The following is a 25,185-nucleotide window of genomic DNA, read 5'->3' on the forward strand; positions in this document are numbered from 1 at the left end:
CTAACCGAAAAGGTGTCTGGCCTATCAACTTCTTGCACGTCGTGCGGTAAGCCCACAGTACAGGTGGTATGCGTAAATCCCAATCATTTCGTTGTGCATTACACACCTTTGTCAATTTTGTTTCCAAAATCTTATTAAACACTTCCAGAGTCCCATTTTCTTGTAGATGATATGGTGTACTCTATTGATGGTAGATTTGGAACTCTTCCGTGAGTGTGCTGATTGTCTTGTTTAAGGAATGTGTCCTGCGGTCGCTCATTAGGATTTTCAGGCAGCCAAATTGTGTCAACACATTCTCGAGCAAAAATTTAGTGGTAGTAGCAGTTGTGCAATCTTTGACTGGTTGTGCTTCCACCCATCAGGTCAAATACTTTGTCGTGGTGATAATATATCGCACACTCGTCTTTCTTGGTGGTGTAATAGGTCCGACAAAATCGATCACCCATTCCTTGAATGGTTGCTACGTCATTTGAGGCTTGACCAGCATTTCATCTCTCCGTGAAGGTTTCCCGGTCCATTGACATACATTGTAGGCCCAGAAAAACGATTTGGAGTTTTGATTAGAGTCAGCCACCATAATCCAACGTGTGTTAAGGGAGAATGTCCCCTAGGGTCTTGGGTTGATACCCTAGCAGAGCGGGGTTCTCTATAAAGAAAAACATACATTCCACATAGCCATGATGCTAATATAAACAAACTATGCGAAGAGGGGTGCACCTGGGGGTCCTTCGTTTGAGAAGATCCAACTAGGGTCCAAACCCTCTTGGAGTTCCTTTTGCTCCTTCAACCTACAAAACAATCAATTCAAGAAAGCACGACAGTATATGGACTTAACATCATAAAGAAATCAACTTCATATCATATTGAAATTTAGTTATGCAATTGAAATAATCATTCATTTGTGAACCATAACATTGATATCATAAACATGAAGAAGATTCATATCAGGAACAAGACGAGTGTTTCTTTTATTATAGATAACTAAAGTACATAAAGGAATGATTTCACCTGAGTCTTCCTTTCGCAAGCTCCAAGCAGAACCGTCCTCTGGATTCGTCCAATCTCAAGCCTTCAACAAGGTCCTTCCATAACTCACTCAAGGATATCTCAACAAAAAGACATCATAACTCAAGGAAACAAGGGTTTCCTATAATGGGGGAAGTGCTGGAAGCATAGGGATCTTTAGACTTGATCTGGGATAATCTCAACAGAGTGATCTTTCTCTCTCTTCTATCGTCCCTAAGGCCTTCCCATTGAAGCCTTTTTATACTTCTCCCAAAGTAGTTTTTTAGTTGGGAATTTGTTGGGAACAGTTGGGCCACAAACACTAATAGGTAATCATCAGGTAAAACCTGCGATATCTGCCAAAATTTAAGGAGATTTAATTTTTCTAAGTGTTTTAAGACATATACGCGGGTTGGGTATAGACAGATCCGCGCACACACGCGTTTAGCTCAGGGCAATGTCGCGTATAGTGAGTAAAACACTGTTTTTTAAGTATTTGGACCAGGTCTGGAAGGAGGGGTTGCCCTAGGCCATGAGTGCAACATCACGAACATCAAGAGTAAGATTTGGAGCTATAATAGATGCCCCCTAATATATGAGGTCAAAAGGGGTACATGATGGCCAAAATATATTATGTAAGTGCATGGAAAGGAAACCTGCCAAAAGTTGAGAAGGACTTCACCAGAGTTCAGCCTGTCAAGCCACAAAAAGACATCAGAAAGAAACACTGTCTGAGGCGGGCATACCCATGCTCAAAGAAAGTAAATTATGTGCGCATATCAAGTACAAGCGGATCCACTAAGTATACAAGTATAAAATACTGGGAAATACATAATGGATCATCTGATCATGACCGAATAAGTACATGTCTGAATATCACATATAAGAATGTCAATGATGCTGAAGGATGAAGCGGATAACTGATATCAAAGACTGATCCCAAAAGTACCAAATGAACATGATGGAGTAAGATGGTACTACACTACAAAATTAGGTGCCAGCATATAGAATGTCGCCATGAATGACTACAACATATAAAGTGGAGTGGTATCAACTAGCAGCAACAGGAGCAACTGTCAAGTGAACCAATGAATGCTAATGCAACCTGAGGTCTTCACCGACCACCGTGGTACATTTATACAGCATGGGAATAAATGATCTGAAGTCGACCATGTGAGAAATAATTTGATTACCGGTCATTGATGTATACCATTAACAAACGCGAGACTACTCACCAATAATGATAATGAGCGTCAAGGTACCCAATACAATCTAACAAGTGTGAATAGATGAGCTGGAGTTGAACACCTGTAAGAATCTATCAATCAGGAGACAATGATGATTTCCCACTGTCGATAGCGAAGGATTTGCCACTAATGACTGCAAACCCCAAGGTACTGCCAAATGGACTCTAGATCTTTTCCCCAGAGCAATGAGTCATAGTCGATAGAGAAAGATCCACTAGAAGGAAGGCATTAAATCATCCTTCATCAATCTAGCGCGAGTGTAACTCGTATGCCAATAATGTGGAAGGAATTGGATGAAAAAATATGTAGTAACCTGACTGAAGCATGTTTCCAGCGTACACAAGATATGGCCAGCACACGACAAAAACCCTTTGAACCAACCAATAACGAAAGCTGACACAGAGGTGAGGTATCCACCAATAGGGTCAAATGGAAACCAAGGTACTACAAGAATCCCAATGTGTGATAGTGTAAGCTGATGTTGAACATAAGGGAAACCACTCAGTCAAAGACCCATGATACTGATTGATGTTGAGCACAAGGTGAGCTATCAATAATGAAAATAGGGCTAGGGTGCGACTCTAGGCCTGTCCTCAGAGCAAGATGTCGTCGTCGATAAGGACAAGACCCGCCAGCAAGAAGTCAATGAGGACCTTCTCAAACCGGCACGAGTAAAGGACCAATATAACTGATGTGATGTTAGACAAGATACTGACAAAAAGGGATGGCCGACTGAAAAATGAGTCAAGAGACACAGCAGAGAGGCTGAATTAGGCCAACTTCCCTTGAAAAAAAGCATGACTCAATGTGACTATGTCGCAGCATATGCTGACTCTGCATAAGTTCGCCATGAAAGAGGCACGAACGAACCCTCCATATGATTGAAAGAGATAACCAATCGGGGGAGAGCTGACTTAATAACAAGGTTGAGGCGTACCTAAGTCAAACTAAATCCTGCCCAAATGGAGGAGACTTTGTTTTGAATGCTTTGTTCAAGGGTGACACGATTGACTCTAGCTGCCAATAATAAGTGGAAATACTGTCCTGTTCCCGCTCTTTTTGGAATATATAATTTTTTTGTCTTTTTCTTTAAGCTAGAAAAAGAAAAAAATAATGCTATAGTACAGTGGAAAGAACGAGTGTCAGTGAAACAGATGATCTAGTTCCTGGGATTGGAACATTCCTATGCTAAATGCAGGGAGGTGAAAACTGGTCAAAGACACTCAAAGGCGTGTTCCTTCCACTGGTCAAGATATGTCAAGTTGCAACAGTTAAGAGCATGCAAGTTTGATTTTGCAGTCGTCATGGTCAAAAGTTGGCTTAAACATGAGTTCAAGTGAAGTCGGCTCAAGGCCAAAAGGCGCAAATGGTCAAATTGCAATGCAGTAGTACAACTCAACACAAAGGAGCCTCTAGGGTGTAAGTCCAGAACGAAGTAGAGAAGCAAAGAGGAATGAGTCTTCAGTGCATAAGTCATGGCGAGACTATAGAGGACTCCTGAGCCTACTCAGATCGAAGCAGCATGGGCAACAAATGTCAGTGAGGTTGTAACTACGATGCCCATGAAAAGGATGGCTCTACCATTGTGTCATGATTTAAAATTGGCGAGTGAAGGTGGCTTACAAACCATAACACGATGGGATTGACCCTATGGCAAGTGTATCAGCAAATGGAGGCTACTATGCATAATGCAACGGAAAAAATGGCTTCCCTAACCTATATGCCAGTAAAAAATGATACCTGCCATGACGGGTCAGCAGTCATGGAATCGTCTCGAAACTGTCGAAAAAGCGTCCAAAATGTCCTAAAAATCAAACCATTAATTAATTTCGGGCTAATTATTGTATTACCTTATCCCGTTATGATACTATTGGGTATATTATAATTAGATTAGATTTTTTGTTTCCATAATTTCAATTATTTATGCATTTATATTTAATTCTACTATACCTTTAGAATTGAAATTCCCTTTAACTAATGTCTAAAAAAACCCTTTTTAAACCTTATAAGTAATAATATATTTACCTAATGACAGAGTTAACTTTAATAATTTTATTGGAATAACAGATTATTGAATAAATATTGATTATTTAATGAATATAAATTATTAATTTAATTATAAGAGGAGATCTAGTTTACCAAATGACCATTAGGTTTAAAGGATAAATAAGAAAGTATTATAAATAAATATATGATATACCAATAATATTAGTTATACTATTATTAATAAACATGGACTCTAACAACCCTCAATTATGGTAATTACCTAATGTAACTAAATTCTAAGAATAATAATGATTTAACAAGAATACTATTTGTTTGTTTTTAATAATATTGGAATTATAAATTATTAAGTAAATATAGATTATTTAATAAACATATATTATTGTATATAACTTATTATTTTAATTTCGAATGGACCATTATATTTAAATAATAAATAAAAATGATATATTTTAAAGAACAAATAGAGAAGATCTAACTTACCAATGGACCATTAAATAATTATTATTAAATATATACACTATTACCTAATGTGACTAAATTCTAAGAATAACAGTAATTTAATACCATTTATTTGTATTTAAATAATATTGGAATAATAATAAATATAGATTATTTAATAAATATGAACTATTATACGAGATATAATTTATTAATGACCATTATATTTAAATAATAAATATGGATATTATATTATTCAATTTTGGATATACTCAAATTATCAAATGAATTCTCTTAATATATGAGCTAATAATAATGAATTATATTTATTTGTTTTTAGATATACATATACATCTATTTAAATTAACAAATGAATTCCTTTATTTACCTATTTTAGCTATTTCTAAGATTGTTAATAATTAAATTAGTGGTTTGACTAGGATCATTAGGTCAAAATTAGCCGTTGGCAATATAGCCGTTGGAGTCTCTGCACACTCTATTTAATCAAGCTAAGCCGGATTGGTTCTTCAACTTGTCCTGATGATGAACCACACTGGTTGGTTCGAAACGCGTCGACAAAAGATTGGTTATGTGATTTTGCCGAAGATTATCTAAACAATGTTAGGATCACAGAAGTCTAAATTCCTTAATCAAACCATTCTTGACATTCCAAGCTCCCAAGTTAAAAGTTACATGAGACCAAAAAAAATCAAGATTTGAAAAATTTTTGCATTTTCAAAGCTTATATAATAGTCTTTTGACTCACCATTATCATCATTTGGTTTGAGAGAAAAGAAGTGGAGCAAAAGGAGCAAGCGTTGCCACTCACCAAAACCGACCGTTCGAATTGTCCCAAAATCACCAGGTAACCCTTAAACTTATCTTGCATTCCATTGTGATTGGTTTTAGAATTTTTAATTTAAGGTTTACCGTTGAATTTTTGTTAAAAATTTCGTCGTGACATATACGCGGGTTGGATATATAAAACCTACGTATACACAGGCCCTACATGCAACTGTGTGTAAAAGGGACCCGCGTACATGCCGCAAAAACTTCAAATAAAAAATCTAATGGTCTAAATTCATTTTTTTTTCAGGATGCTAGTCACATGGAGCGAAAGAGAGCATACCTTAGTCGATGATGAGGCTATGAATGATCCTAATGCTCTTGATGCCTTACGAGGATGTGGTTTGCTAAAGTTCTTTAAAATGTCGAATATGAAAGCAAACACCCGCCTACTTGACATGCTCATTCACTACTGGAGAATCGAGGATGACGCATTTATGATTGATTAGATGCCACTTAGGATAGAGGTTGAAGATATTTATTTCATCACTGGCCTTTCCGGGAGGGGAGAGGTGGTACATTCCATGGGCAGGTCATGAGGCAGTCTCTCCATCGAGGACTACGTACATATCTATTGCTCGGGTCATCCTGAGAAGGTTGGAAGTCAAATTCCAATCAAACATGTGGAGAGTTTATCTTTGAGAATAATCTTGTTCACCATAGCTAGAGTGAACAGATTGGCTTCTTTGCACCAGGCATCACGGCTAGCCATGAGCTTGGTGGTAGACTGCCTCACCATCGTCTTTGATTAGTGTACTCCTCTTCTTGCTAACCTGAAGAGCCAGCTTACTTCTATCAAGAAGGGACAGACCAAAAACTTCGGATATGGAACTATCTTGTGTTCTTTCTTCTTTGAGAGGGTCCCAGCACTTTGTCCTAGAGTACTAGTTTCTATCAGCACCCCACGAGATCCATGCATGGGTAGGTGGGCTGACTTGATGAAACATCTAGGAGGTGGGGATGTACCACACACTACTTTCGACGATGAGTTCTTCTCCTGGTGGGAGCAGTAGATCATCACCATAGATGACTACCCTTATGCTAGGTTGGATTTCTGAGGAGATCCCGATCTAGTATTACCACCGACCATAGCATGGGGCAACATAGGTAACAAATATTTTTGATTTTATGATTTTTTTGTGATTTTTCAAATACAATAATAAATTTTGAAAAATATTTTTGATAGGATTCAAATGATTAATATGATGATCATGTTCCAGATATTGGGCTAGTGCAACCAGATGGGTTCCCACAGCATGGACGTCGCAGCCAAGGGGCCGAAGAGGCGGCTGCAGACACAGAGCGACTTCTACACACTGTTCAACAGCACTTGGTGAGACTAACTCACCGAGTACCGATGGAGGCCGTAGAGGATCTCCCTATAGATATGCAGCGTCATGTGGTTGGCATGCCACAAGACTGGGTTCGCACTCTTAGGTGTGTGGCCAAGGTAGTAGTTGCATACTTAGCTGCTCATCCTGAGCCGAGGCATTAGATCTACTGGACATGATTATGGGCATTTGAGTCCCAATTTTTGTATATTATTTTGGACACACTTATGTACACTTGAGATGCTTTATGATATATATATACAGTTCTGACTTTTTGATGCTTGATTTTATTGTGATGAATGATTGATATGCCAGTCTAATGCTTAATTAGTGATAGAATTAGCTAACCAATTATGAGATATTGGAATGTGCAAATAATTAATGTAAGTAAATGATCTTTGCAACAACCTCACCCTTAAATACTAGCGATATAAACATGGATCCCTTACCTGATAAATGTTATTCAGTTGTGACACTATCAATTGTGAATCATGATAAACTACCAGCGAATCGATTTCATAAGAGATTGCTTCAGATAGTAAATTAATGACGGCAGTATACTCAGCCATATTATTTGAAGGAGGACCAATGCATACTCCTCTTGACACCATCAATTGACCAGTTGGATAATAGATTACCCAAGCTACGGAAGCAAGGTTCCGAGTGTGACAACTAGCACCATTGGCGAATCCAAAATAGACCAAGTCATCCATCAACACCTACCACAACAGACCAAAAAGTGTTGACATCAAAAAACTCTCGATGAGATATGTACAAATATACAAAATTTACAAAGAAGTCATTTCCTAGCTACTACTTAAGCAAAGTACTTCTTGAGGTAGAGCCCGTTTTGGGGCTTTGCCAACTTGTTTCCTTCAAAATCGATTAACTCATATGCCCCTTTTTCTAAAACTCGTTTAATTATAAAGGGACCATACCACATAGGTTTGAACTTGCCTGCCCCCAAGGTGTCCTTATCTTGGTCATAGACCAAGACAAGGTCGCCTTCAGAAAAGACTTGAGGATGGATAGCTTTATCATACTGAGTTTTAACCCTTTTCTTATGAGCCTCATTGATTGTGGCGGCATCTCAATGTTGTTCTTCGAGATGCTCCAAATGAATGAGGTGCTCTTTGAGACTACAGGTCTCAGGAAGGAGCTCAATAGCTAACTTAAGAGATGGAATTTCGTATTCAATAGGAAAGATAGATTTCATCCCATAAACTAACTGAAAAGGTGTAAAATCTGTAGCAGTATTTACGGAGGTTCGGTATGCCCAAAGAGCTGGATACAACATAAGATGCCAATTGGACCGATTTTTTTCAATCGTCCTTTGCAGGATCATCTTAAGGGTTTTGTTCACTGCCTCAACCTATCCATTGGCCTGAGGATAATATGGAGACGAGTGCTCCTGCCAGAAACCCAATTTAAGAGCCAATTCAGACATTAGTTGGTTCTGGAAATGACTGCCATGGTCAGTGACAATCTCTCTCGGGATACCGAACCTTGAGATAATCTGATTAAAAAGGAATAATGCCACTGTTTCACTATCATTTTTATAAGTGGGCATGGCCTCAACCCACTTCGTGAAGTAGTCTACGACCACGATAATGTACTTGTGATTCGCTGCTGAAGGCGGATTACAAGTTGTAAAATCAATACCCCACTTAGTAAAAGGACCGAAAATGACAACGGGGAAAAGAGGAGCTAGATGTGCGCACATCTTCCAAGTATAGATTTGACAGGGGTGACAGTGTTTGACCACTTCAACACAATCTTTGAAGAGCGAAGTCCAAAAATAGCTAGCACCCAGGATATACTGGGTTGTAGCAAGGCCTAAAAGATGACCACCACAAGCTCCACTGTGGCAATCGTTAAGCACTAACTTTGCTTTCTCTAGGGTTAAACAACGCCGAAGGATTGAATCAACCCCTCAATGGTATAATGTTTCACTAATGATGAGATAGTTCTTAGCCAGGTGACGTAATTTTCGATGTTCATCCTTAGAGAAAGTAGAGGGGAACTTTGAAGTCTGGAGATAGACAATGATATCTCCATACCAAGGGTCGAGTGAAGAGATGAGGAATAAATGTTCGTCAGGTAAACTTAACTCATAAACAATATCCTCTCCACAAGGTAGCTCAGAGATCAGCTCCACAAAAACCATAGATTTCTTAGACTTGGTGGACAAGAACTCGAGATCGAATTCTTGTAAGATGACTATCCATCGATTATATTTACCCCCAATAACTCGCCTACTAAGGACAAATTGGAATGGATTGACCGTTTCTAAGACAAAAGTTTTGCGTAGCAAAATATAATGATAGAGCTATTGGACAGCATGGACAACTGCTAAAGCCAACTTCTCAACAAGGGAATAGCGAACTTCAGGACCTATCAAGCCTTGGCTCAAATAATAAATCACATGTTCTATGAGAGCATCATCTTCCTAAACGAGAACCATACCTATGGTTGATTCTGCCACATAGAGATATAAAAGGAAGTCCCTACCATAATCCAGTGGACTCAAAAGCGAGGCAGAGACTAATGCCTTTTTCAAGGCATCAAATGACTGATGGGCAAAGTCAAATGACTGATGGGCAAAGTCATCCCACACATATGGAACTCCTTTACGTAGCAAAAGCATAAACCCTTTAGTGATCTCAACATAGTTCACTATAAACCTTCTTAAGAAATTAGCTTTCCCTTGAAGACTTTGAAGTTGTCGAATTGAGGACGGGGGAGGCAACTGAATTATTTCCTATACCTTGAAGGGATCAACACAAATCCCTTCATTTGACACAAGGAACCCTAATAACTGACTAGATGTAACTGCAAAAATGCACTTATTGGGACTCAACCGGATCTTGTAAAATCGACATTGCTCAAAAACCAAATGAAGGTAACTAGGATGATTAGTTCTCTTTCGAGAATGAGCAGCTAGATCATCCAAGTATGCTTTGATGATATGTTTAATGTCGTGGAAAGCATATGACATGGCCCGCTGGAAAGTAGCTCCAACATTTTTAAGACCAAAAGGCATCTTTCTGTATGCAAAGGTACCCCAGGGACATATAAAAGCTATCTTATGCTGATCTTCAAGATGGATATAGATCTGATTATAACTGGAAAAACGGTCCATGAAGGAGAAAATCTCATTGCCTGCACATTCATCAATAATTTGATCAATAAATGGCGTGGGGTAATTATCTTTGGGACAAGCTTTGTTTAGGTCCCTAAAGTAAATGCAAACTCGGATTGTTCCTTGCTTTTTATCCACAGGGACTAGATTAGAAACCCAATCCATAAGAGGAATAGGGTATATGAAACCTACCTTGAGCAGCATCTCTACTTTAGCTTTAATGGCTACTGCTTTCCTAGGATTAACCGTCCAAAGCTTTTGACGAATCAGTTTGGTGTTCTCATACGTCTTGATATCATGTTGAAATATGGATGGATTAATGCTAGGCATTTCTTCATAAGACCAAACGAATACATCTCAAAATTCCTTAAAAAGGTTAGTGTAAATTTGAATTTCTTTAGGGGAACATTCAGCTCCGATGAAGAGATTCTTGATCACGCTAGGGTTCTAGAGATGTTTATAGATGTTGTTTTTGAAATCACCGACATATTACCTTTAGCATGAAAGTGTGCTGGAGCCAAAGGATTTGATACCGTACAAACATCACTAGTAAAGAGCTTGGAGAACCTAGATTCTACTTCCTGCAATGGAGGAAGAAAATATGAATGATGGTGTAAATATTCCCAAGGTCGATGTACACCCATCATTACTTTTAATATATATTCCTCAGATGGTAAAATCGTGTCTAAACAGTCCATAGCAGAGGCAGAATTAAGGGTCCAGGCCAGGGCCACATCACCATCTAGCTCCTCCTAGGAGAAAGGAGTAGGATGGTTGTCTACAGAGTTGACGATAGACTGATATCTGAGCTCTACTACAGACATAGGAAATGTCATTCCACTAACTTGTCCTTCAGCTAATGTGGTCGTAGGTGAAGGCAAGGTCCAAGGATCTGAAAAGTAATGAGTTCGAAAGAACCCTTCTCGTCAAGATTCCTTGGTTGATGAAACAAAATTGATTCTAGCGATAGGAGAGGGAAGATCAAAGGTACCCATCAATGAAAAATACATCCGAACTCCTAGATTCTCTGTAGGCGGACAAGGGTTATCCACTAAAGGAACAATAGAGTCCGAAGTTGCTTGAGGGTCAACTGGACAATAATCCAATTAATCAACCTTAACGATTTTCCCTTCATGAGGAAAGAAAATGACACAAAACAGGGTCGAAACAACAACATCCATTTCATATACTCAGTTCCTTCCTAAGAGGAGATTATAGTCTAGGTTGGCATCAATGACTTCTACTTCAACATTAACAACTTTCCCCGAACACATATGGGAAAGGCCGGGATAATCCCATGCAGCTTATGAGAATGCCCATCAAATGCAGTGAGGAGGGTAGGTGAAGGAATAGCCGAAGGCAATCCAATGGCCTTCCAGCATGACATTGACATGACGCACGTGGAAGCTGCTTCATCAATAACGGTATGAAAAATGTTAATTTTTCGGTATGTAGACTTTATTTGAAAATCCATGTGATGAGGGAGTCGCTTTTTGACATTCAACATGTCGAAAGTGAGCACTAAAGAGTTATTTAGATCAATTGCCCCTATCGCCGAAAGCAAAGCACTTCGCTGAGTTGGACATGACTGGAGAACCTATAAAGTGGACATAACATGTGGAATATGAGCCAGATCCTCAACAATGGAGTAATTCTATGCGGCCCTAGCATTTGGATTGATAGTCGCGCATTTAGCGGAACCTTTCGGTATCTGTGGTATAGTCTCGACAGGGGGTCGCTCAATATGAAGGTCGGTATTTCCATGAGTAGTTTTGTCCTTGGATGTTTCAGCTTCACCGTATCACTCAACTGAGTGGCCACATGGAAATTAGAACCCATCATGAAAATATTTGATGATTTTCCCCTTCTTGGTTTCCCCCTGCAGAGGTACCGGGGTTTGAATTTGTGCCAGGAAACAGTTGCTGCCCTTGGGGAAAAATGTTGGTTAACACAGCTTGAGAACTAGAAGTCCCTTGCTGCCCTAACAAGCACTGAGCATCTTGAATCTTTGGGCATAGATGAGTTAAATGGTCTCCACTGCATAACTTGCACAGAAACTTGACTTTCTTTTTAGACTCATTTCTACCACCATCAACATTATTGCTGAATTTATTTTCGTTAGTCTTCCCATCTTGACTCCTTTTCTTACCTCGTCCCTTCTTCTTCCCATTGGAATTTTTATTTCCTTTGGGGTTGGCAGATTGGACAGCATTAACTGAAGAGGGTTGGGAATGTGACCTGGTTGTTAGGAGTAGTTTGTAAAGACAACTGCTGCAATTGGGTCAACGGGTTCACCGCATTCGTGTCTATCGATCCAATGATACCATCTGCATGGGGACCTGGCTTCGACTTGGCTATATCAAACTTAGTCCCGGGAGCATCAGGCAAGATTTTTTGTAGAATCCCAGACTAAGAATAAATGAATTCTAATTTTTGGGCCCTGAAAATAGCTTGCTTCTCAGAATAGACTCCAGACAGGGAGACATCCTTAGAGATTTCAGGTTGTAAATATTTCAAAAACCATTGAGATGATATTCCAGAGGAATTTCGGCTTTAATGAGCCTCTTTCTCGGTCTCCATTCCTGAATGTGATCAGAAATGTGAGTTGTTGTATCCTAACGAAAATTGGCCAGAAGTTCAATTCCGACATCATAATGAATGGGCAAATGGAAATGATTTAGGAAGATATTAGCAAAGTCGGCGAAAGATGTAAAGCTACCCCCTGGCAACTCTATATACCACTTGGTTGCATTACCAGTCAAGTTGCGTTGAAAAATTCTCAACCTAACTGAGTCATCGATAAGGGAGTTTGATGAGCAACACAAATGGAATGTGGTTACATGGTCGCCCAGGTCTTTGCCACCCTTCCCCTCGAACTTTGGAATGTCCGAAGGGAGTTTGGTTGGGACCGAAGGCCAAGCCAGATTGTATTTGATTGGATCGTTTGTTAATTTCGTGAGATCTGGAAAATTCAACATTGGCAGGAAAGGAAGCCTAGGAGGACCTTGGGGATTCCACCCAGACTGGGCGGAGCTCCCAAAGTTATAAAAATATTGGCTTGGATTTTGGAAGGCACCAGGCTACTCGAAGTAACCAGCAGAACCAGCTAAACCAAAACCTTGTGATCTAGTAAAAGTCGGAGTTTGACCAACTCCAACTGAAAAACCTCCATAACCAGCGAAGCTTCCTCCTAAAGGATTATAAGGAGTTGATAACCCCGTATAAGGATTCCAAGTAGAAGCTAAGGGATGAATACTTCGAAACGCACTAACTGTGGAGTACAACCTATTCCCTTGTTGGCTGAAAAACGGATTCTTAGTTCCCATGCCACTAATTGCAGGGTTAGTCCAACCTTGAAAGGGATTGCTACTTTGTCCTATAGTTGAAAAAGGCATATATCCTATCATCAGGTTGGAACGTGGTATATGACCACTTCCAAAAGGAAAACCTTGGAATGAAGTTGACCCACCCATCATGGATGTGGAGGCACTAAAAGGAACTGATGGAATACTCTGTGAATGGGTGCCAAACGAAAAAAACCCAGAACTAAAGCATTTGCTTGGGAATTTCCACTCGTAGAAGGAATGGAGGTAGACCCAACTAAAGATGTGCTAGCAAAAGACCCAAATAAAGATGTAGAGGGTACGGAAATAGTTCCTCCCCCTTGTACAAATGTTGGAGTCTCCATAGTTGTAGCACTTGTAGTAGAAGCCATGCTCCTAGTAGTGGTCATCGATGGTAAGTGCTTAATATGACCTAGACTTGATGGTCTATGCATCAGAGTCCCAACGTATTGTAATACGTTTTGATGGCTAGAAGGTAGGGGAGAATTCGGCGCTGCTGACGACTCTGGGAGTTCTTCTAACTCTATGTTATCTTCCGATTGAAAGAGAACTCGAGAAAGAACTGGAGTGCTCCTCTCTTGTTCTATGAAAGTACCAGGCCTGTCCTGAACACTAATTTCCCTGAGGGGAGGATCAATCCCCAATGTGTCAGCTGCCACGGAATGGATCTGACCGTCAGTATTACCTCTGCGCCTTCTAGGAGAAGGCTCTAAACTTGGTGGTGAAAAACCAAGAAGTCTTCGAGACCGTCTAGGTGATCGGTCAGCCACTTTGAATTTTTATTAAGCTCTAATTAAAAACTCAATAAAAAATGAAAGTTAGGCCAACTAAGAGCACAGAGCACATGCTAAAAAGTCCCTAAAAGATATCATCCAGTCAAACAACTTTCAAGTATTTCCGCTCCGGGTGATGAGGACCGGACACAAAAATACAAGAAAGTGAAGTAAGGGGCCTTCTGAAGATAGTCTGGGATAATGACGGCCTAGTCCTACTAGCGAAGGTAACAGAGGAAGTTACGTTGACCTCCTAACAACAGCCTACGCCGGTACAAGCCCCCAAGCTTTGCAAGGGTGCCCTCCAGTAGTACCGTTGAGAGTGATACAACGTCGACCTCAGGTGCCGCGAGATTCCCCTCTGCAGCCACCTATTTAGATCCCTAGGAGAAGCAACTAAGATCACCAACTTGTGTCAGAAGCCAGGCGAAATAGTCTTTAGGTAAGATCTGACAAGTAGGAGAGGGGGTATCTCTCTTCCTTATCTTCAAAAACCCTTGTGCTTAACTCCTAGATCCGAAGCTTTCTTGGTCTTCCTAACGCTATTGGATTTGCACTCACTATTCAAACTCCAATGTTTGACAGTTTAAATGGTCTTGGAGAGTTTTCTCTCCACTCGCCTAATCCAAGGCCCTAAAATATCCTAAAACTTGTTGGTGTGTCTAACTTGACAATTATAAAAAAGTTTTAGTGTATTTTAATTAGCGCTTGTTTTTAAATGGGTTGTTCTTTAAGTCAAGGGATAAGCAGAAGTGAAACTTGTGGTGTTTTGACGCAAAAGAAATTAATAAAAACCAAACTATATGCAAATGCACTCGTTTTGTTCTTCGATGAAAGAAATTTCTACTAGGTTCAGAGGAACTTCTAAGAAAGCAACAAATTTTTCTTTTCTTTTCTTTTACTCAAGCTTCACACTCACAAAAATTAACAAAACTATGATGCCCTAAAAAGATGCACAAATTTATCCTAATGCAATGAGTACATGCTGATGCAAAACTTAAGACTACTCTAAATCAAGAAATGAAAGTAACTTGTTTATCAATACTAATTTGCCACTTAAAATGTTTAGATGGAATATGAGTTGCTAATGCTCATTTTTGTCTCTACACTAAAAGCAAGTTTCAAGACAAACAAAAATGCACTTTCATTCACTAAAAGAAACTAAATCAAAACAAAGTTCAAGAAAGAAAAACCAAGTTTTCAAGAAGTTTTCTTCAAAAGAAAAACAAAAATGTCTTTTCAAAAAGTGCTCTAAACAAGACTGAAACTTTATGATCGAAGAATAGGCAACAAAACACTTTTGCAAGTTAACAACACAAGATGGGTGAAAACTCAACAAAAAAAATGTGTTTCAAGATTCTCTTAACGAGCAGCAACAAAACGCTTGGCAACGAGGACCAAAAAGATCAAAAAGACAACTTTCAAGAAAGTGTCAATCAACAACTTTCAGAAAGTAAGAAAAGCAGATGGTCATAAAGATGTAGTTTTGACATGCAAACAAAAAGGTCACCAAAGCATGATTTGAGACAAAGATTTGAGCCAAGATTCCCAACAAGAAATCTTGTGTGCTTAAACAAAAATGATGACGCTTGCCACAAAACAAGACAAGACCAACACTTTCCACAATCGGAGAGAGTTTGAAATCATATATTTTCTGTAAAAATAAAAACTGACACAAAAAGGTAACTGTTCAGGACTGATTCAGACCAGCAGATAGATCTTCAGAAACAAAAATATTTGAAAAACCTTGAAAATTTTAAGGTATATGCAACTATGTTAGTGCACAGCTGCGTGTATACACTATTTAGCTGAAGGAAACCTGCGTATACATGGGTTTACTTCAGGAAACATGCATACATATGCCTCTGTAAACTAGAAAAACAACGTATATAATAGATTACAAGAAAAAACAAAAACAGTCTGAAGAAACTGATCAAACTTACAATTCAAGTTCCTACAGGAACAGACTACTCAGTCACAACAAGTAAATTAACAATTGAGCCCTCATTGGCTTGAACAAACCCAAACTAGGAACAACAATACTATTGTCCCTAGTAGAGTCACCAATTTTGTTAAGGGAGAATGTCCCCTAGGGTCTTGGGTTGATACCCTAGTAGAGCGAGGGTTATCTATAAAGAAAAACATACATTCCACATAGCCATGATGCTAATATAAACAAACTACATGAAGAGGGGTGCACCTGGGGGTCCTTCATTTGGGAAGATCCAGCTAGGGTCCAAACCCTCTTGGAGTTCCTTTTGCTCCTTCAACCTGCAAAACAATCAATTCAAGAAAGAACGACAGTACATGGACTTAACATCATAAAGAAATCAACTTCATATCATATTGAAAGTTAGTTATGCAATTCAAATAATCATTCTTTTGTGAACCATAACGTTGATATCATAAACATGAAGAAGATTCATATCAGGAACAAGACGAGTGTTTCTTTTATTATAGATAACTAAAGTACAGAAAGGAATGATTTCACTTGAGTCTTCCTTTTGCAGGCTCCAAGCGGAACCTTCCTCCGGATTCGTCCAATCTCAAGCCTTCAACAAGGTCCTTCCATAACTCACTTAAGGATATCTCATCAAAAAGACATCATAACTCAAGGAAACAAGGGTTTCCTATAATGGGGGAAGTGCTGGAAGCACAGGGATCTTCAGACCTGATCTAGGATAATCTCAACAGAGTGATCTTTCTCTCTCTTCTCTCCTCCCTAAGGCCGTCCCATTGAAGCCTTTTTATACTTCTCCCAAAGTAGTTTTTTAGTTGGGAATTCGTTGGGAACAGTTGGGCCACGGGAACTAATAAGTAATCAGTAGGTAAAACTTGCGATCTCCGCCCGAAATTAAGGAGATTTAATTTTTTTAAGTGTTTTAAGACATAAGCAGGTTGGGTATAGATAGACCCACGTACACACGTGTTTATCTCAGGGCAATGTCGCGTATAGCGAGCAAAACACTATTTTTTAGTATTTGGACCAGGTCTGGAAGGAGGGATTGCCTTAGGCCATGAGTGCAGCATCATAAACATCAAGAGTGAGATTTGGAGCTATAACAGCACGAAGAATATTTTGTGCCATCGCATGTCCTGCATAATGTCCACTTGTGACTCCCCCATGTGCTTCAACAAGGATCCGTCTGCACTCAAAGTCTGGTACATATCTGCGTAGGATTTCATTGTTGCCCATTTTTTAGAGGTGTCCTGCGATAATTGTAAAATCTGTCGCGCATATCACTAGTTCTTTTTTCTGCTGAACAGAGTATCCTAAGGGCGCAGCTCCTGTAGTCAAAAAATGGATGATATCCTCAAAGTGGCCATCTGCGACACGTACTACATACAGCTATGCATCAAGTAACCCCTCCTCTAGGTTCTTGGGCTCTTCACCATTCTCAGTTCGGCATAAATGAGTTGGTCCCACGTTAAAATGTCCCGGCTTGACGATGACTTCGAAATCATATTCATGGAACAACAGCAACCATCTGCAGATGCGCCCCCCCAACACAGGCTTATTCACTAGGTATTTCAGTGCAGAATGATCAGTGTACATCTCAAAATGTCCTCCGAGCAGATAGTGGCAATATTTCTGTAGCGTGTATACCATAGCCAACCCCTTGCGCTCTGTACTAGAGTAATTTTTTTCAGCTTTAGACAATCATTTGCTGGCAAACGCGATCGGATGATCAATCCCCTCCGCCCCTTCCTGTGTAAGTACCACACCCAGTGTGATACATGATGCATCCACATGCACATGAAATTCAATGTCCTAGTTTGGAAATACCAGGATGGGCGCGGATGCCATTCTTTCTTTCAGTGTTTCCAGGCTCTTATTACACTCTTCATTCCAACAGTACATAGCATCCTTCTTTAACAATTGTTCCATTGGGGTTGTGATCTGTGCGTAGCTCTTTATGAACTTCCGATAATAGCCAGTGTGTCCTAGCATGGCGCGCAATTGTTTGACACTCCGTGGTGCTTGTAGATTGAGTATGAAAGCAATCTTGGCCAGGTCTACCATCAACCCTTGCCTGCACACTACATGTCCTAGAAAGTTCCCGAACGGGACAAGGAACGTACACTTTTTGAGGTTTAGCGCAATCTGGTGCCATCGGCACGTATCCAACATTAACTGTAAAATTGCAGTATGATTCTTAACTAACCCAAAGACAGTCCAGTCATCCAGATATACCTCCAAAAACTCGTGTATAAATTCTTTGAATGTAGCGATCACCATGTGCGAGAATATTGCCAGCACATTTTTCAATCTAAAGGGCATCACCATGTACTGAAAACAACCCCATTCAGTTGTAAACATTTTTTTACTCCTATCTCTGGCGTGATCTTGATCTGATGATATCTCGAGAACCTGTTCATAAACGAATAGGCTTCCTATCCACCAACATTCTCCAGCACCTTGTCTTTGAATGGCGTTGAGAAAGGATCATTTACACATGCATCGTTTAGTTTCCTGAGATCTATAGAGATGTGAATTTCTCCCTTCTGTTTCTTCTCCTAGACCACCATCGGACTTACCCAATCAGATTTCTCCACTGGTTCATTTATTCCCACGGCCAACATTTTATCCAATTCTTCATGGGCCTTCCCTTTGTATTTTGGGTTCAATTGATAGGGTCGTTGCTTGACTGGTTTCACGTCTAATTTTAGAGTTATCCTCATCATCCCTAAATCGCCGAGGATCCGTTTTAACTCTGTGATTTTTGTTGGGAGTAAGTCCTGATATTCCTTGAGTAATTCGACGACCTTGTCTATTGTTGTGGCATCCCAATAGTCTCCAAGCATGGCAAACTTCGGCTCCTCCTCAGTCCCGATATTGACCCGTTTTGTTTTCAATGGTGTAGTGATGTCGGGGTCATCGATTCCTGGTCCGCGTACTTTGCAACTCCCCTCTGTCTCTGGAATACTGATTTTCGTGGGATCATCCTCATCATCATCCACCTACACGTTGTAACATTCCAAAGCCTGGCTTAATTGTTGTACCCATTCTAGTCACATTATTTCTTCTATTTTGGGTGGATTTCTAAAAATAACAGCTTTTACTACTTTCATCACATCATCCACAGTATCCATCCATGTGTCTTCGAACATGAATATTTTCAAGAATCCTTCGTGCAAAATATCCCATTCGCCAGTGTCATGTCGAAGCTCTGATTCAGTATACCAATTCCGAGGTATGACATCCAATGTATGATAAAATAAATGTACCCACTCTGGCTCGGGTTCTTCCCCATACGCCTTGGTCCATCATGCTAGGTGTATGCATGGATCATTTCTTCCGTCATACTTCATGGTCAGTCGAAGTTCTAGTTTTCCAAACCTGATCTGCATCATTCTTCTGTAGTCACGCCATTCTTCAAAGGTTCCTTCGTGTGTCCCCCACCATCATGTAGGCGTCATGCGTAACACCCATTTCAATGTGTCAAACCGCTGGTGCTCAGGTATTGTGTTCTTGAACTTGGTTAGGAATATACCCACTTCTGTCAACCCATCATACTTTGGCATTTCACGATCCTGGACCTTTACACAATATAGTGACTGCGTTATCATGTTGCAGTTTATCGTGGTGGTGTTGCTCAGCTGGTTATGCCATCGTTCATCCTCCACATCTGGGCCGAAATCATAGAGCTCCGCACATTCCTCCGATATCCTTCCTTCTTGGGCCAGGTTGTGCCAATCCGGCCCTTGCGTGGTTACCTGGTAGATATGATCTACACCTGTATCCTTGTTATTTTTGCGAACAGGTGCTACGTAGTGTACTCCTCCCTTTGGATCGAGCGGAATGACTACGCGTAGAGATTTCGTTTCAAAGACCATCTCCCTATCCTTCAAATTGATGACTACATTCATAGCTATTGCCTAGTTGACCCCTAGTAACGCAGGATACGAGCTCTGGCCATCCACGACTTCTATTACTTCAAAATTTGTCTTTGTGCTAGCGCTTGCTATATCGACCGTGATTCCTCTTAGTCTCCCCATGGGCAAGATTGTTTGCTGGTTGGCCATCCGCAACTGAACCAGAGACCACTGTAGTGTAGGTCAACCCATGCATTCCCATGTTTGCCTAGGCAGGACATTTGCATCTAACCCTAAGTCCAGAATGATCTGGTCCATCTCATAATCACCAATTCGTGTTGTTAACCCAATTTCTCTACCAGTGCGCATCACTTGCTTGCCCAAATTTCTAATTATGCGTGGTTCACTCAACCCTGCGCATCTATTCATTAGTTCCTGCAAGCCTTTAACCGCCCTACTATCCCGTAGCAATTTCATACAAGTCTCTAAAAAGGTAGTCAACATCGAGGGACCTATTTTTGATCCGGGTTGGTCCCTACTACCTAGGTTAGAGACCTCCACGAAGCTCTCCCTATCTTCTATTTCCGTTTCTTCACAAATTTGAGGCTCTATTTGGCTTATCCATCATCTCTTGTGATCGTGTCACTTCTATGCATTAGATTTATGCGAGCCTCTTCTTCGCGCGGCTCAGATCGCATCAGTTGAACATTCTGTGTTGGTGTTGGTTGAGCTGCCCATTTCTCGCGTATCTATGCTATTAGCGTGGGACAATATATTATTTCATGATCGAATTATTTACAATATGGGCATGATAATCTGGTAGGGTTAGTAAAATATCGTGCGTAGTGACCCGGTCCTCCACAGTTGTAACATATCAGCTGGCTATGCCCCCTTCCTAGGCCCATGCCTCCTCGTCCTCGTCTGTGTCCCTAGAACCCACCACGCACCATCGCCACGGCTGGATCTTGTCCTTGTGCCTCAGTCTGCATCCTGTAGGTGGACATCTGGTCCATCAATAACTCATAGCTCCGGCAGTCTCTCTCATCATGTCCTACCGATCTACAGAACTTACAAAATAACTGTTGGGGAGAGGGTCTGGGTGAATTTTGGCAGTAGGTGACAATTGTCCAAGGTGTGATTTCCTCCCACTTGACAGATTGCACACCAGGGTGAGGGCGCTACGCTAGGCCCTACCAATGCCTCTGGTCACAATGGAATTGGTCCCCCCGTGATCAAGTAATTCATAAACACTGGACAATGATCTTTGTCGTGCCCTTGACCTTTACACTTGATACACTGCACTTCTTCGTGTGCTTCCAGTCTAGGTGCCTTTTCCTCTTTTAGATTTTGTATTTCTAAACACAGGTTTTGGATTTGTGCATGGATCTACTAAACTCCCAACCTAGGCTCCTGTATTGGTGTATCGTGCAACCTCATCGTTGTTTCTAGTGCCTCCGCCTGGGTCAAGCCCTTCTGTTGCGACAGCATCGTCCGGAGGTGTGGTGTCAAAGATGCCACAAACCACGCCCAGTGTTGCGCTTTTTCAATGTCATGTTAGCTTCCCAGATCATACTCTTTAATCTCTGATCCAGATCCCATGGGGTTTCGCTCGGTAGCATCACAATCTCCTTGAATCCAATGATCAACTGTGTTTTTGATTTTGGTAGACTGAACTACTTGTTCAATGCATCCTGAACTGCTACTATCCTCACATTCAGATTATTGCTAGAATGCTTTATGTACCATGTTAGTGCCCGATCCTGCAGCATGCTTACTAGAGTGGCCTTTTTGACATTTTCGTCTGTAACTCCGTGTGCTTCCCATACCACTTTCACCACAAACCAAAATTGTTCTGGATTTTCATTTCCTATTCCTTTAAACACTGGTAACTTGATCATATTTTCCATGTTATCTTATGATCTCGTCGATCTTCACCATTATTCTTCATAGCGTCCTCTTATGCCACCACTAGACACCCCTTTAGGTAGATTCTGGTCCCGGCAACAGAACCATTTGTTGGCTTGTTGGGGCCTGACCCAGGTTTGGAAGAGTTATTCAACCAAACAAAAACCTGCGCTACCGGCCCTTTCAGCAACAGTCCGCAGAGCGCAGATTGAAGTCTCACCCAAGGTAGCAGGGGGGGTGCTGGAACCAGGTTTCCGCACCAGAGGGATGTCGTGATGGGAACTTGAAAGGTTTGGGATTAACCCCGTGGCTTCGTGCCACTCTGTACTGTTCTTCAACCTTTGCGTGGATCCGAACAAAGTATTCTTTCGATCGAGTCACGTGGTTATAGATTAGATTTAGTCTTTTGGGGTCTTTAAGCAAACATTTACTAATACTACCAGTGTGCGTACCCAAATCGATTATGAATTTAATTTTCTAATCATAACACAAAGATAATAACAGATACATAACACAAAATGAGTACAGATCATAATTTTCCAAAACTACTTATCTTTATTAATATGGTCAATCCAGTACATTCTACTTCTGTCCTGCGCACACAGCTGCAAGGGTCTGCACACTCAACTGCAGACTCTACTAGGCCCCCATGCACACAGCTGCGGAGCCTCTATCTCCTATTACCAACCTAGACTCAGAATTATAGACTTGAAGCTCTATTCACTTCTATAAACCCATAATACTTCAGATCTAACAAAAAGCTACCTTCTACCTTAGCACCTTGCTCTATTTATACCTTCCCATGGTCCACGGACCAAGGGTAAGCTGACTCACTTCCTTTTTCTTTACATTATTTTTCGAGCGGACAACCCTTTGACTCGACCCATTACATCTCATGCTCTGCACTTTTTACAGACTTTTACCCCATCATTCCCCTAAACTATGGACTCTATGCCCCAAATCCATTACGTGGGACCTCTGCTACCCAACAGAGTCATAGCCAAGTACTGACTTATGATGTTGTTGTGAGAAAAATAACATATGAATACAAAGAAGCAAAAGGAGAGATAGTTAACATTTATCAAAAACCACAGTTATTGATTAACTATCTTATAGACATATGTTCAAATGAAGGAGATTGGGTTCTGGATTTATTTTCTGGCTCAGGTAAGTTTTATTATATGGAATTGAATTTCAATATCTTATTTCTTAATTTATATGTCATTGTACTAATTTACTTCATTATTTCTTTTGTGCTTGATAATTAGGTACAACACTAGCATGTTGCCTTCAAAAAGGAAGAAATTGCATTGCCATTGAAAAAGATCCAATACAGTGCAATTTTATTCAGCAAAGAATTAATGCTCTTCAATTTCTTCCAGATGTAATGCAAGAAATTGGGTTGAAGAAAGGGGACTTTAGTGAATCACGTGTGGAAAAAAAGGCAAAGGAACCCCAACCACCATTACATGGAATGATTGGAAAGGCATACATTGGGAGATTCGCAGACATCAAAGATCTAATAGAAGAGGAAAAATGAGCAAAATGAAGCAGAAAATATTGTGGAAGAAGACAATGATGAAACTCTAGAGGATGAAGAGTTTGGATTACGTGATATTGTTGATTAAATTTAAGTTATGCTTGGAAATCAAGCTCATTTTTTGTAACTATTAATTAGTTATACTTGTAATATTTTGACTTTGACATTGTATGAGAAGAATAAGCACTCAATTAATGTTGTTATGTGTTAAATATTTGTATTATGTGATTTTCGCATTAATTTTATGTTAATCATTATTTTTTGAAAAAAGAAGTGATTATTATTATTTTTTTGACATGAAATTCATTTTAAAAAAAACTATTATTTAACAATTTTTAGTTAAAAATTTCCTTTAAAAATTGTGATTTTGACATGTCATTTCTAGCAAAAAATTACAAAAAATATCAAAATGTGTAGTTTTTTAATTATATTTATGCTAAAAATGGTTATTTTTATCTCAATTGTTAAAAAATATTGTTTTTTAGAGACAATTATTTCATGTTTATTGAAAAATTAATTAATGATGTCTAAATATGTAGAATATCAAAAATTCAAAATATCAACATTCTTATTTAAATATGCAAAACATTAAAAACCTCACTACAAAGAAAAGAAGAAGAAGAAGAAGAAGGTGACCACTTCAAAAATTGTTAAATTTAGAGAATAATTATTTACATTTCATACATTAGAAAATTTAAAGTCAAAAAATAGGTCTTTTAAAAAAAGGGCCTGATGCAGAATTGCCACTTTTTTTAATCAGCATGAAAATCACGACCATTCTAAAACATAATGTACATTAAAAAATTTAAAGTGCTAAAAACTATGCTAAAAAAAAACGTGAAATCTGCCTTGCCCCTTTTCAAAATCGGGTCACTTTTTTGCTATCTCTATGAAACAGGTAACAATATCAGTTCTTGTTTCAAAGTTTACATTGTTCAACCTGAAACTCCTTAAACAATTTATGTTGATGTGGATAAATTTTTTGTCTATCCTACGTTGCCTATAGATTCTTTTTTATTACCTGCATTTCATGCTCCATCTTGCCAATATATCTGGTCCAATCAACACCATGTTCACTATATCACTCCAATTGATAGGAGTATTACAAATTCTCCCATAGAGTGCCTCAAACGAACTCATCCTCAGTGACTCCTAATACCAATTTTTGTAATCAAACTCAACCAGTGGAAGATACTCTTCCCACTTTTGTTATTGATGCATCACATACATTCCAACATGTCCTCCAAAATCCATTTGACCCTCTCTATTTTTCCATATATCTGCAGATGATAAGTTGTGTTGAAGGCCAACTTTGTACCTAAACATGAAAATAACTCCTTCCAAAACTTGGAAGTGAACTTAGCATCCCTTTCTGACACAATATTCTTTGGAACACCGTGCAATCTTACTACATATCTTATTAAGACCTGTGCTACATCATTAGCTGAATAAATAGTCTTCGCTGGAATGAAATGTGATACATTTTTCAACTTTTCCACCACAACCATGATAGAATCATATTTTCTTAATGTCCTTGGAAAACTTGTAATGAATTCCATGGAAATGAACTCCCATTTCCACTCTAGAATTGGAATCAGTTGTAGTACTCCACATGGAAACTTACACTATGTTTTTACCTGCTGACAATCCAAGTACCTAGCCACAAACTCTACCACTTCTTTCTTCATATTCGGCTAATAATAGAACTTCTTCACCATTGTCAAAGTATTATGATATCCTGGGTGACCTGAATACAACTTAACATGAAATTCCCTCAAGATAATATTCTT

The sequence above is a fragment of the Pinus tabuliformis genome, chromosome 7, assembly GCF_031772625.1.
Source record: "Pinus tabuliformis cultivar Carrire ecotype Pingquan chromosome 7, CPIR1, whole genome shotgun sequence".
Lineage (NCBI taxonomy): Eukaryota > Viridiplantae > Streptophyta > Pinopsida > Pinales > Pinaceae > Pinus > Pinus tabuliformis.